A 12,773-nucleotide genomic window follows, 5' to 3' on the forward strand; every position below is an offset into this window, starting at 1 on the left:
ATGTTCTTGGACTCTGAGCATCACTTTTAAAAAGTATCTAGGGCCAGGGAGATGGCTTGTCCAATAAAAAGTTCTTACTTGCGATGTAAGCTCAAGCAGCTGCGCGTAACCCCTGAGTCTGTGTAAGAAGCCAGATGTGGCGGCAAGCATTGACTGGACACTCCTGGGTCAGCTAGCTTGGAGTACACAGAGTGGCAGAAACAAGAGAGAGACACTGCCTCAAAACAAAGGGGGAAGAGGGAACCACATTCTTAAAATGGAGGCCTTCTGACCTCCATGTAACCACACAGCACACCTGCGAAGAACTGCATGCGCGCACATGCACACACTCTTGGCTCCATACGAATTGCCTCTGTTCCTTTCGCTTCTGACATCTCTCTGCTGATCGAACACGGATCCCACCACAGAACTGTTCTGCCACATGCTGCAGGGAGATGGCTCTGATAACTACCTTGGGTAATCACTATTCTGGAACCACGGTAGAGTGGATATTACAAATCAATTCAATTTTGGTAATTTCTCATTAAGATGCCTACAGCTGGGTAAGGTCTAATTGTAAAAGCTAAGCATTTATAATTCATAAGCACAAAGTATGCTAAACTAGATGGGCCTATATGTCATGAAGGTTTCATATAAGCTATAGAATGATTGTTCAGACTGAAATTTAATTCTTAAGTTGGCATTTATATATTATATCTAACTTTTATTAGGCTCTCTAGTTAAAAGTTGAATGTAATTAGCAAATTAACATTTATAATTCAGTTTCTTGATATCTGTTATAAACTCATGACACAGGAAAAAAACCTTTTCTAACCAAGAGTTAGGCCCTGTTTCCTCCGGAGTTTTCAAAGTTCCCTGCGTGTTATGTTTAGCACTCACTAAAGGTGCTTCTGAGTCAAGGAAATGCAGCTTGGTCCACAGCCTCCGTATGTAGCACACACTTCTATTTGAAAGAACTGGGACACCATTCAAAGTCCCATTTTATTCTTTGGAAGCGTTAGTCTTGAATGCAGCATGGAGCCAGTCAATATCAGAAGGTAGGACATAGAAGATAGAATCTTGAAGTAAATAAAAAGTAGCTAGCTGTTCTACAAGACTGAAAGACTCCACCACTTATAGCATTCTAGTTGTTACTATCTTTTTTTGTGGCCATTTTGGTGAGAGGGGAAGGGTCATTCTCTCCATCACACTGAAAACCCAGTGCGGTTTATTTTGCCTAGAAATTTAGTGAGCGCATATGCACAAGTCTACTGTGCAAAAATGCTCCACCTGAACACAGTCACCGCCCAACCCAAAACACTAGTGATCATCAAACTTGCTTCAAGTCCACTTGGTGTTTGACTGGCATCGCACAGAAAGAACAAAAATTTTTTTTTCTAAAAATTGCATTGCAATATTAATGTTTAGCCGGGCGGTGGTGGCGCACGCCTTTAATCCCAGCACTTGAGAGGCAGAGGCAGACAGATTTCTGAGTTCGAGGCCAGCCTGGTCTACAGAGTGAGTTCCAGGACAGCCAGGACTACACAGAGAAACCTTGTCTCAAAAAAAAAAAAAAAAAATTAATGTTTAACTGGACCCCCAAGTGGTAGCCGCGATCTTCTTACCATTGAGAGGGTAATGAACTAAATTTACTGTAATTCTTTTAGAAACAACAAAGAAGCTTTGATCTTTTTTCCCATGACTCTCCTTCATCTCGATATAATGCGTAGGCATACATACCTGTACGTGTCTGTGAATCTGTACGTGGATATGTGTTTGTGTGTGCCCATGCATGTGTGTACGCGGATGCGTCTGAACCTATTCTTGTGGGTATATGTCCACATGTGCACACATGTGCAGAGTAATGCAAAAGGAGCAGGAACATTTTCTGACCCTGCCCAACCCCCCACCCTCCCAAAATTCAAGGGTCTATAATTTTGAATTTACAAAAGCATGCTTTCTTTGCTTCTGGGGGGATACGTGAGGGGGAGGTAAACCACGCACAGTCAGTAATTGCAACCTATGTGTAAGGCAGACAGACCACATGATCAAAAACTGATGTGACACTTAAAAGTGTTTCTCCACAAGGAATTCCAGTGCCCAGAAGCCTGGTGAAGCCAGTAGCAATTACGGCCATGTTATCCTTTTCATTTACTTCATATTGTTGGTCTCTAAAATCAATCACTCAGTGCGGTTGGGTAAGGGAGGCGCGTGCATTCAAAATGCTTGTTGATCTTCTACAGACATTCTGGCAAGCTAGATCTGGGGAAATTTAAAACGGCTGCTTTGAAGCTTACTTTGAAATAAAAACTAGTCATTTTCTAGGTTTTTTTTTTTAATGACTAATTTTCTAGATTAGCCCCATTTGTAATGATTTCAAAGTTTGCTTCTTCTGCATCTCCTGGATTTTCACTTACGACTTTGCATGTCCAGAATTCAGCCCAATTTGTCTCTTCCAGTGTAAGATTTCATTTTTTTTTTTTTTAGGTTTTAATCTACAAAGGAATCAAGCTGCTTGGCTTGGATACATAGGAGTTCCAGAAAGTCCACTTGAGAAACGGGAACTAAGACTTTGAGAAGCATATGAGCACTCCTGACACCAGGCCAAGCTGGGTCAGGAACGCCTGCTGTGGCCTACCTCACACGAGGGAGGCATAGCACCATAGCCTTTGTCTCCACTCCTGCAGCTCTTGCCTCCCCAAATGTCTTCTAGATGTAGCCCCAAGATACACACACACCTAGAGAACTTTCCCGAATCAGCAGCCCCGAGGCAGAATATTAAAATAACAAACACTTGAAAATGTTAATCTGCTGGAGAGCTGGCGTGGATGGGAGTCTGGCTGGTCCAAGGTTATCCTTTTGTTGTAAAAGGCAACAGAGTGACTCAAACACCCCTCAGTAACTAGGACTTAAACACAGTGAAGATTAAACCTGAAGTAAAGGTCAAACCTTTACATTGCAAAGCCAAGCACAAGGCGTGGCCCTAATGATGTCATCACCCTTACTTGGCAACCTGCAGTGCTCAGACCAGGCTAGGAGAAGGTGACATCGTCAGCAAAGTCACGGTTACCTTTGTTTTACCTCCATATTTAGGAATAGCCCTTAATGAAGAGGAGACGTCCCTCTGCCTCCTTTCGGGAGGATGAAGGCGACATCAGCCTTTGGACTGCAATCTTTTTCACCGAGGACTCTTTCAAGACCGAGGAAGAGGCAAATCCTGGAGTAAATACCAGCTGGATGTGCACATAACAAGGTCCAGGGAGATGCTCTCAGGAGTCGCCTCTTTTAATCTAGCACTGAATTACACCAGAAACAGCTTTCAGCTCTTCCAAGAGCACCCGCTGCCAAAATAACTGCAAGGTCTGCAAGCCCTGGTATGTCTCAAATCTTTCCCAAGACACCCCAAGAGTAGCTGAGGCACTGAAACTATGGCAACGGAATAAGAAAGCAGCCTCCATGATTAATAGATGAAGATCCCCGAGATGGTGTCTAGCTGGGACCATCATTCACGATGTGAGCAGAATTAGCGCAGACTCCATCTCGAAAGCCATTAACAAGTATTCTTTCAAAAAAAAAAAAAAAAAAAAAAAAAAAAAAAACCAAAAACCCAACACCCCGCCATTCCACTCCACACGTTGGGGTTTTGAAGGCTCTTCTGGGTGATGTCGTTTCTGTTGCTCATTCACTGTGCGGGGATGAGGCTCTGCTCAGTGACTCAGATACTCACTTGTTTTTACAATAGTGAGAGGAACGCAGGATACAAGAGTTTCCCACCTGGATGCCCGGGGCCTACGAACAAATGCCTTCAAACCCCCAAATATGTGAATGAAGTCACATGGGTCTCTGAGTTAGGAAGGGGGAAGGGCAGGGACTGACATGAAGTATTCCATTCTGGGGGCAGGAGCATGCCCACACACTGGGTCTGTTGGTGTTCATTCAGCTATCTGATTCTAGGGCATTGAGAGTCCCAGAAAGGAGAGGGCAGGACTGCAGATACGGTAATACCAATGAGAAGATGACTCAAAGAGGCAAAAGCAAAGAGGACCCACCACAGACTCTTCATCTGCAGACTAGAGCATCTTCATATGGAACCATGCAGTAATTAAGATATCATTTTTCTTTTTTTCCCCCTCTTCTCTGGTCCATACAATGCTTTTATCCCCCCAGGGATATGTTCTCATTGTAATAAAATGCCAGATCCTATCCTGGTTCATCAAATCAAATCATGGCAGAAGATTGGCCAAGGAGGGACTGGAAATCGCTGAGAAGCGCACCTTGCCATGCTAAAAGAAGTTCCAAGTCTAAAGGTGGCACCTGTGTGGAAATATCTATTGCTGACCATCCTTTCAAAGTAATAGTCATCTCATCCGCTGCCTGGAAGGAGCTAGCCCATCATTCTTTGGGGCATGTTAATTACTGACTTGTTTCACTCCTCCCACGTAGCCTCTCCACTTCCAGAACTTGAGAGGCCTCCTTATCCCCAGAGCTGAAAATAACTGTAATTCTCAGGGATGGAAGGAGTCCTGGAGAACACAGACAGGTAGCATCCTCAGAGAACTGTGGGGATGATACCAGTTTATTTATTCTTCTGTTGTGTCTCTTAGAGATCAGATTTTTTCTTTTCCTTGCTGATAAGTCTTGTCCCTTGACTCAAAGTTCAGAGTTGGTAGGAGGAAAGCAGTCAGTCGAATAAGCGCCAGGCTCTGCTCCAGGCAGTCCACCACTTCCCACTTGTAATGGAGAAGATTTAACTTGGAGACCCTGTTCTTCCAAACATATTCCAAGTGTGGTCAGGAAAGATCAACCTGGTTGTCACACGGCCACCCTGAAAGCGGTCTTGTAGAGCCTGTGGGCAGAGCCTCCAGGATAAGGGCAATGGAGAGCCAAGCCTTTCTTCTGTTCATTTTCTCTTTGGGAATTGGGCGCATCTCTGAAGAGATGACTCTCAGGTATAAATATGGGTAAAGGCTGTGTGCCGATTTTGAAATGTTAACAAGTGGTAGTTACTACAGCAGCAACAACAACAACAATCTTATGGTCTCTGACCTGCCATAACTCCCTGATGTTGCCCATTGTTTTAGCTGTACAGTGTTGTGATGTCTTTGCTTGTGTTTCCCTTTTCATGTTTGGGGTGTGACAGTATCAACTTAGAAAAGGATCATAGCCCCTGAAACAAACTGTTCACACGCTTCAAACTCTCATAACACTGTGGCTGGCTCATCACTGTAGCCGGTCTGTGGGGTGATTGTTCCTTTAGAGTCCAAGGTCTGTTTCCTTTCTATCCTCTCTCTGGATTCCAGATCTGAAGCCATTTCCTTCTGTTCTCTGCCCCCACAAAGCAGGATCAGCGTTTCTGAAATCAATTCCCAGGCCATTGTCCACGACTGTAGTTACCCAAATAAAAGCAAGCCTTTGTGTTAGATGAGCGCTGGTCAGGCATTGTGCTATTGACAGGTGTTAGCCTGCTTAGTCCTCCAACATCTACCGTTCTCAGGGTTAACAAACAGAAGCAGAAGAAACAAAGTCATCCTATTTGTAATTGGCAAACACACATACCAATATGTGTACATATATGTACACACACATATGTGTATTGTATTCCTTCTGCCAAACATTAATGTCAGAACTGCTTCTGGACCTATCCTCTGCATCCCACCCTGAACTCCCCCAACCACAACGGATTTGCCCTTGTGGACTACAAATACGAGAAATTCCTCTAGTACTCTTAGTTTGCCCTGACATAGCTGTTCTACACTAATGGCTACATTGACATTGATGCATACGATTGCAGAATAATTCTGTTCCTATTTTTTTCTTCTAGAATGTCTGGCAGATTGCCACTCTCATGACCTTGTCCCAGTAATGGTCATATTGAAAGCAATCCTTACTTGATGCAGTTGACATTCTGATTGATACAGCTACAACAACACACTAGATATGGGCTGCGTGTTTTCAAAGATTCTCAGGAAATTGTTCATGTTTATAATGTGGTTTATCTTCAGGCCATGCCAAGAGTATACAATACTCATCTGATATAGAAGACAGTGTAGAGCCTACAATTATACCAGGGTCTGAGACAAAAAGAAGAATAGACACCAAACTTTCCCATGGATCAGACAGGTAGTTATTTTATGAGATATATTCACATTTCATATTATTCCATATTATTCTGTCTGCGGTCCTACGAGGTGGAGAGAGCGGGCTGACAACCCCTTTAACATAATGCAGCTTCAGGAAGTAATGTGTCTCATCCCAGAAAGTAAGAGTCCGGAGAGCAAGTCTTCCAGGCCTGTGTTCTTTAACAGTTGTTCTGGCACAGGGCAAAGACAAAGGTTAACAGGCATACTACATTTTCCCCCCAAAACAGAAAAAATTATTGGTGGGAAGAAAACGGTTCAGTAGTCAGTGATTGAAATACAGAGCAAATGAGACCAAAGTTGAAAGCTCAGTCCCCTAAGTGCTGGCTACTTCTTAGCTCCATTTCTTGGCAAGTTGGTTTTCCCTAGTTCAGACCTCCTCCGGCCGGCTGTAACCAGGTGTCTAACAGATGTGTGCTCTTGGCCCTAGAAGGGGACTGGGTGAGAGCCTGTGGGAATGAAAAGATTCCAATCCATTATCAAGACTGGAAAAACAACACACTAGTCCACCCACAGGAGAGGAGAAATCATGCCTGTGTACAAGGCTAGCCAGCAGATGCACAGTCATGGATGCAGGAAGGACGCAGGAAGGAAGGAAGCATCTCACATGAGACTGAAGAAAAAGAGGCAGACTACTTATCTACAAAAAGACAGTCTCTTGGGCTGGAGAGATGGCTCAGTGGTAAAGAACCCCGATTCTCTTCCAGAGGTCCTGAATTCCCAGCAACCACACAGTGGCTCACAACCACTTGTAATGGGATCTGATGCCCTCTTCTGGTATGTCTGAAGATGGCTACAGTGTACTCATTCAAATAAAAATAAATAAATCTTTAAAAAAGAAAAAGCTGCCCTCTTTATTCATACACCAAACACTTAACGTGGAAGGTCAGTAATGGATCAGACGGGTTTTTCCGTGTTTGGAGGCGGGGCAATAATAAAGTGAATAAACCCATAAAGATTAGGTATTGTGTTCTAGAAGATGAGGGTAGGAAGTCAGAGGTCGAGTAAATCAGATACATAGAAAGGCTTTGCTGAGAAAGCGGTACCTAAGTAGAGGTCTGTAGGGTACAAGGAGCAAAATCATGTAGATATCCAGAGAAGAGAGCTGCCCCAAACTCCCAAAAAGCCTGTACAAAAGACCCTGTGAGGGCTGGAGAGATGGCTCAGTGGTTAAAAATACTGACTGCTTTCCCAGAGGTCCTGAGTTCAATTCCCAGCAACCACAGGGTGGCTCACAACCATCAGTAACGAGATCTGATGCCCTCAAATACATAAAATAAATAATTCTTTAAAAAAAAAAAAAAGACCCCGTGAAGGACCTCCAGGGCTGCATGCCTGTAGCTACAGGTAAACTCAAAAAGCAGGGGAAGCCAGGGAGAGGGTTGAGTGTAGATCCTGTGTCGGGGGGAAGAACTTAAGCTTTTGGTAGAAAAAGATAAGCTAGTAGAGCTAACTTAGGAATTTCTTTACTTTTAATTATTGCTGTGTTTTAGCTGCTGTGTTGAGAGAAGTTGATAGGAGCCAAAAGTGGAGGCAGGGCAACTAATGGAATGCTGCACAATAGCCCAGCAGAGGAGGACTATGTGAGGGGCAGAAGCAGGGCAACTAATAGAATGCTGCACAATAACCCAGCAGAGGAGGACTATGTGAGGGGCAGAAGCAAGGTAACTAATGGAATGTTGCACAATAACCCAGCAGAGGAGGACTAATGTGAGGGCCAGGGAGGTGGTAGACCGAAAGTCCTGAAGGTGGCGTATATCACTGCAATTGGCCTGTGGTATAAGAGAAGCAGAAGCTAAGCATAGGCTGTGGGACCTGAGCCACTTGTGGAGTTACCACGGTGGAGGTGATGGAGAAAGCTAATTTGGGTGGAATGGGCTAGAATAATGTTTCCCAACATGTTAGATTTGAGATATCTATAAGGTCCAAGAAGAGCTACCTACCCAGTGTACCCTAGCGATTTACTATCCTGCTCGGGGAGAAGAGGTTATATGAGGATTGGTGTACTGGAGTATAATATGACTCTCCACGAGTGCAATTACAATTATTCTAATAAAAAATGTTTTGCAAGGGCTCGCCTGTTTCACAAAGCGAGGTGCCCTTGTGTGTCTACCGCTCGGTAATAGTCCCGTGCTAAGTAGCCCTGAACTCCCTTGAGGTTTGTGGGTCTGACATCTTATTTGCCCATTTCAAAGGGATTAAATGCCTCCCTCCCTTCCCTACCTTACCATATCCCCAAGAGGCAGCCCTGTGGTTGCCAGAGAGAATAGCTCAGTTGCTCTTGCAGTACATTTTAAGGCAAATGAGAAAAGACTTCACTCTGAAATAAAAATATCTCGGAGCTCTTGGGCTCCAGAATACCCAAGGAGAAGAGGCAGGGCTAGGGGCGGGCCCAGTAGGATGCTCCAAGGCTCCGCCTTCCCCTGGCACAAACCTAGGTGCTATAAACACATGGTTCTTAAATAACAAAGCAAAGCTCATCCAAGGTGGGAGGAGGACCAGAAACCGTCTAAACCGGAGGGAGGGTGTGGCAGGGAGGGGCAGTGTAGACATAGACTTGGCATGAACGTGAAATGGCAGGTGCCTAATTAAAGCTTTCAATTAGTTTGGCTTGTTCTGATTCCCTTTGTGTAAACAAATTTGATGGACGAGTACACTACCTCTCAAAGCTAGTTCTAAAATGTCCTTTCACCCCCATCCACACCCCCTTATACTACTCTGAAAAGAACTAGCCTACCACGTATGGGTCACATACAAACTTCCTTATACAAAATAGTATTTAACCCCATTTCATATGTAAGTGCAATGACTCATTCTCTTTGCAAGCATAGGTGCTTACTGTAAATTTAGTACAAGTCCTTAAAACCAGGTCGCTTTATTCTTATTCAATGGTAACAGCCTTGTGTGACTCTTGCCATCCTTCTGTAACACACTCAGCTTCACTGGTGCAATGTTACACACCTCCTCAGTAATCACTTACACCCTTATTACACCCTTATCACCGCGTAATAGCCACTCACTGGAAAGCACTGCTTGAAAAAAAATAAACCCGCCTGCTCTACAAGAAAATAGTGAACCATGCATGACAAGCTCATTCATCCGTTTATTCATTCATCATTTTCTTGAGTGTTCTACACAAGGTCATAAGTATTTTTACCCTATTTGAATTCAGACATTTTTATCCAACACGCGTACTCTTCAGGTGATTCCAAAGGTAAATGACTTTCATCTATGCAGAACTGCATGCATTCTTGGGGATGTGGCCATGGCTCAGTGGTCAACAGCTGTAAAATGTAACCCATGAGGGAGACTATCACCCCCAACCATCGTAAATAGCAAAGGTAAATAGAATACTTCTTTGCATCAAGATGAATCTAAATGATCCTAACAAAATCAAGGTCTCCAATCTGTTGCTCCTCCTCTCCTGCTTAGATTGACTTGCAAAACCCTCCGTTCAAGAATGTCTGAAACCAGAGTCTAGGTTACCGAAGAGTCAAAGAGTTACTACATAAACAGACACAGGTAACCCAAATCCAAACAGCCAGGACAATTATGTTTTAACAGACAGTTTAGGTTGAGAGAAGGAGACACAGATCTGCCACTGTATTTAAGGGTGAGTTAATAATTACCTTTGGTGCCTGGAGTAGTTTAATAAAAGTTTATTGTGGAAGACTAAAACGTGGAGTTTATAAACCATACAGAACGCTTGCTATTTTGACTTCTGGTAGCTGTTCGGGTAGGGAGGAAAAAAAAAAGTGTGGTATTTTCATTCAAAAATCCAGTAACAGGCGCCTGCCTTTACAGGAGGGGGTGGGGCGGGGAGGGAGCTAAATAAAGAATTAATGTATCTGAAACCACGAACCCCCTGCCATCACAGTAGCAGATGGTGGATTTGACGCCAAAATTATAAGTCCGCCAGGGGGAAGGAGGGCCCACATCACCAGGATTAAGGAAAAACAAGGCAAAAGCACTCGACTGCCCAACCCAAGAAAAGCGTGAAAACCAGAGCTGAGAGTCCTTAAACGATAGTCTTTTCTGAGACCAACTAATAGAACACGACAACTGAATTAAATGCCAGTTAAGTTGTGAATACTCTTGTGTGTGTGTGTGTGTGTGTGTGTGTGTGTGTATGAGTGAGTGTGTGCAGGTTTAAACCGTATTTTAAGCCTTTCAAGGATTCCATTCAGTAGTAACTCAATTTTCATCCAGAGTAAACAGGGAGAGATCCCTCTGTGGCTGGGTTTGGTCACCACACTCAAAGGCAGCCACAATTGCTCTGCACGGACTGAGGCGGAATTGCCGGCAGGACTGACCACTTCTCCACAGGCTGGAGGCCGCCCCTGGAAACGCTTGTCCAGGCTAGGAGGACAGCGCCTCCAATCGTTCCTCTTTCTTCTACTCCACGAACACCTGGCCCTGTTCCTCTCCTCCCTGGGCATGTGCGAGCCGCAATGCCTTGCGCCTGGCGCAGGGGGTTTGGGATGCTGCGCTTAGAGCCAGAAACTCGTGAGCCAGCGAGCTAGAGCCACTGTCCACACGCGCCCTCACAGTAGCTTCTGTCCGCCACTTGTGGTCACACTAGCATCGTGAATTTAATTCGTCCCAACACCGCTTCCCAATCCCCCGCCCCGGCTCTTCTCCAGTTGCTTGAGATCCTGGTCCAGCAAGTGCGGCGGGCCGGGAGGTACCATTCCCCAGTAGGCAGGCGTCTAGCTCCTACTCCCATCCCAGTTGTCCGCTCAGTTCCTACAGTGTCAGAATGAACACGCTGAGCCCTCATCTGGTGTTTCCAAGGAGTCTAAAGCTATCACAGAAACTTTGCAGAAGCGCCTGGTACAGGGGCCCTGCACTGTAAAGAGGAGAAGGCGCTGGGAAAGGAGCGGCGAGCGAGCGGGAAAAAAAAATGTCGGGGTCCGGTTTCTCTCCCTGACACAGGCAGGACCAGGACAGCAAGCAGCCTGGCTCTGTACAGCCCGCGGGAGACCTCAGGTCCTGCTTTATACACTGTCTCCCTCCGTGGGGGAGCTGAGTAAAACGCGGCAATCGGGGGAAGTGACACTCACTACCCACCTAGTAGGGTCGCTAAGAAGGAATTGCCCAGCTTGCTTCAGGCTCCGCACAGCCCTAGAGGCAGAGCTCCAGGACACAGCAAGCAGTCAGGACACCCACAATCTGCAGCCCAGCAGAGCCTACAACAGGAGTGGCAAGCCCAGAGCTATCTCTTACCAGGTCTCCCCACCCTTCCCTCTCCCGGGGTACGTCTTTTCTCCAGAGGGACCGCACAGGTCTTGGAGGAGGGCGCAGCAGGGGCCAGCCCTAGCGTGGAGAGCCCAGTGCTTAAGAGGAGACGCAGCTGCGACAAATGGTGCCCTGCTCGAGTAGGAGCTGAGGCAGGGAACAGGACCTAGGGCGGGGGCGCCGCGCCGTGTGAAGACACTGCTCCTAGGCACTTTCTCCAGCAAACAAAGCCCAGAACCTCCGGTGCCAGCAGCGACTGAAGAGTGGATCCCACCAAGAGATAGGGTGCGCAGATGCTCAGGGACATTACAAGTTTCACGCACTCAACCAAGCCCAGCCCAGACCCCGAACTGATAACAAAAGATCCTCATCTCTTCTTCACTGTTTCCGCACAACCATTTCTCCCACATCAGAGCCTAAACCTGTGGCTGGACATAAACAGCCTTGTACACCCCAACCCTCTCTAGCCCTCGAGGGCAATCGACACCAGGACCCGGCGCTTTAGAGAATCCCACTCTCCAGGGCCGCTCTCCTCCCTACTGACCCAAGAGTGAGCTCTTAGACTCGGTCATACACACACACACACACACACACACACACACACACACACACACACACACACACCACACACACCGCTGGGTAGGACAGCCATCCACTCGGTCTCGCTCCGGGGCGGCGCCGGTGGTGTGCGCGACGCGGGTGAGGAAGCTCCTGACATGGAGCCGGGGGTCTCTGGGGTTCAGGACAGAAAAGAGCTGAAGGCAAGGCTCGGGGCTACTCCCCCCAGAAAGAGACAACGCTCAGGAGACAGAGACGTGAAACCAAATAAAACACAAGCACTACAAAGCCCACAAAAGCGCACCCAGGGTAACCTCCAGGACCCTCACCCCAGCCTGGATCCAGGAGGTGGGGCGCCAGGGATGCCAGAGCCATACCTTTTCGGTGCATCGACGGGCAGGCGGCCGCGGCTCGGAGCGGACTGACACGGCGTGTATCCCATTTAGTAATCCATTATCGAGAAGATCTCTCTGGGCCTTGAGCTGCGCTCTTTCCTTCGCAAGCCTTTGTCATTCCTACATGTGTGCTTGTCTCTTTGGGGGCAACAGTCACGGCGTTTACTTTCTGGGATGCAAGCGAGCTGTGTTCATCTCCAATGACAGAAGAGGAGGTTGAGAGGAAGGCCAAAAAATAAAAATAAAAAAAATAATAATAAACTGAAAAAGGAAAAAGAAAAGGGGGGAAAAAGAAAAAAAAAGAAGAAAACCAGCGAGGACCAGGGTAAATGCTCAAGAAACTCTTTTTCCAAATCCAAATTCCACTTGGATTCACTTCTGAGTCCCCTCAGCGGTGCCAGCGCCCATTAACTAGTCATTTCAGGGCGGGGGGCGGGGTGGGGGGGTTGAGGCAGAGGTGCAGGGC

At 46.3% G+C, this 12,773-nt stretch overlaps 1 protein-coding gene across 3 annotated transcripts in view; it reads right to left on the reverse strand.

Annotated features, from left to right (window-relative positions):
• The window catches only part of Sema6a (semaphorin 6A), a 121,767-nt gene that overhangs the window by 108,840 nt on the left and 154 nt on the right, over window positions 1-12,773 (reverse strand). For all 3 annotated transcript variants that reach the window (XM_031365651.1, XM_031365649.1, XM_031365650.1), the window contains exon 1: window positions 12,290-12,773. This exon is cut by the window's right edge and continues 154 nt beyond it. The gene's annotated coding sequence lies outside the window, so the exon portion shown is untranslated. The remainder of the gene's footprint in view (window positions 1-12,289) is intronic.

The sequence above is a fragment of the Mastomys coucha genome, unplaced genomic scaffold (genome assembly GCF_008632895.1).
Source record: "Mastomys coucha isolate ucsf_1 unplaced genomic scaffold, UCSF_Mcou_1 pScaffold13, whole genome shotgun sequence".
NCBI classification, from domain to species: Eukaryota; Metazoa; Chordata; class Mammalia; order Rodentia; family Muridae; genus Mastomys; species Mastomys coucha.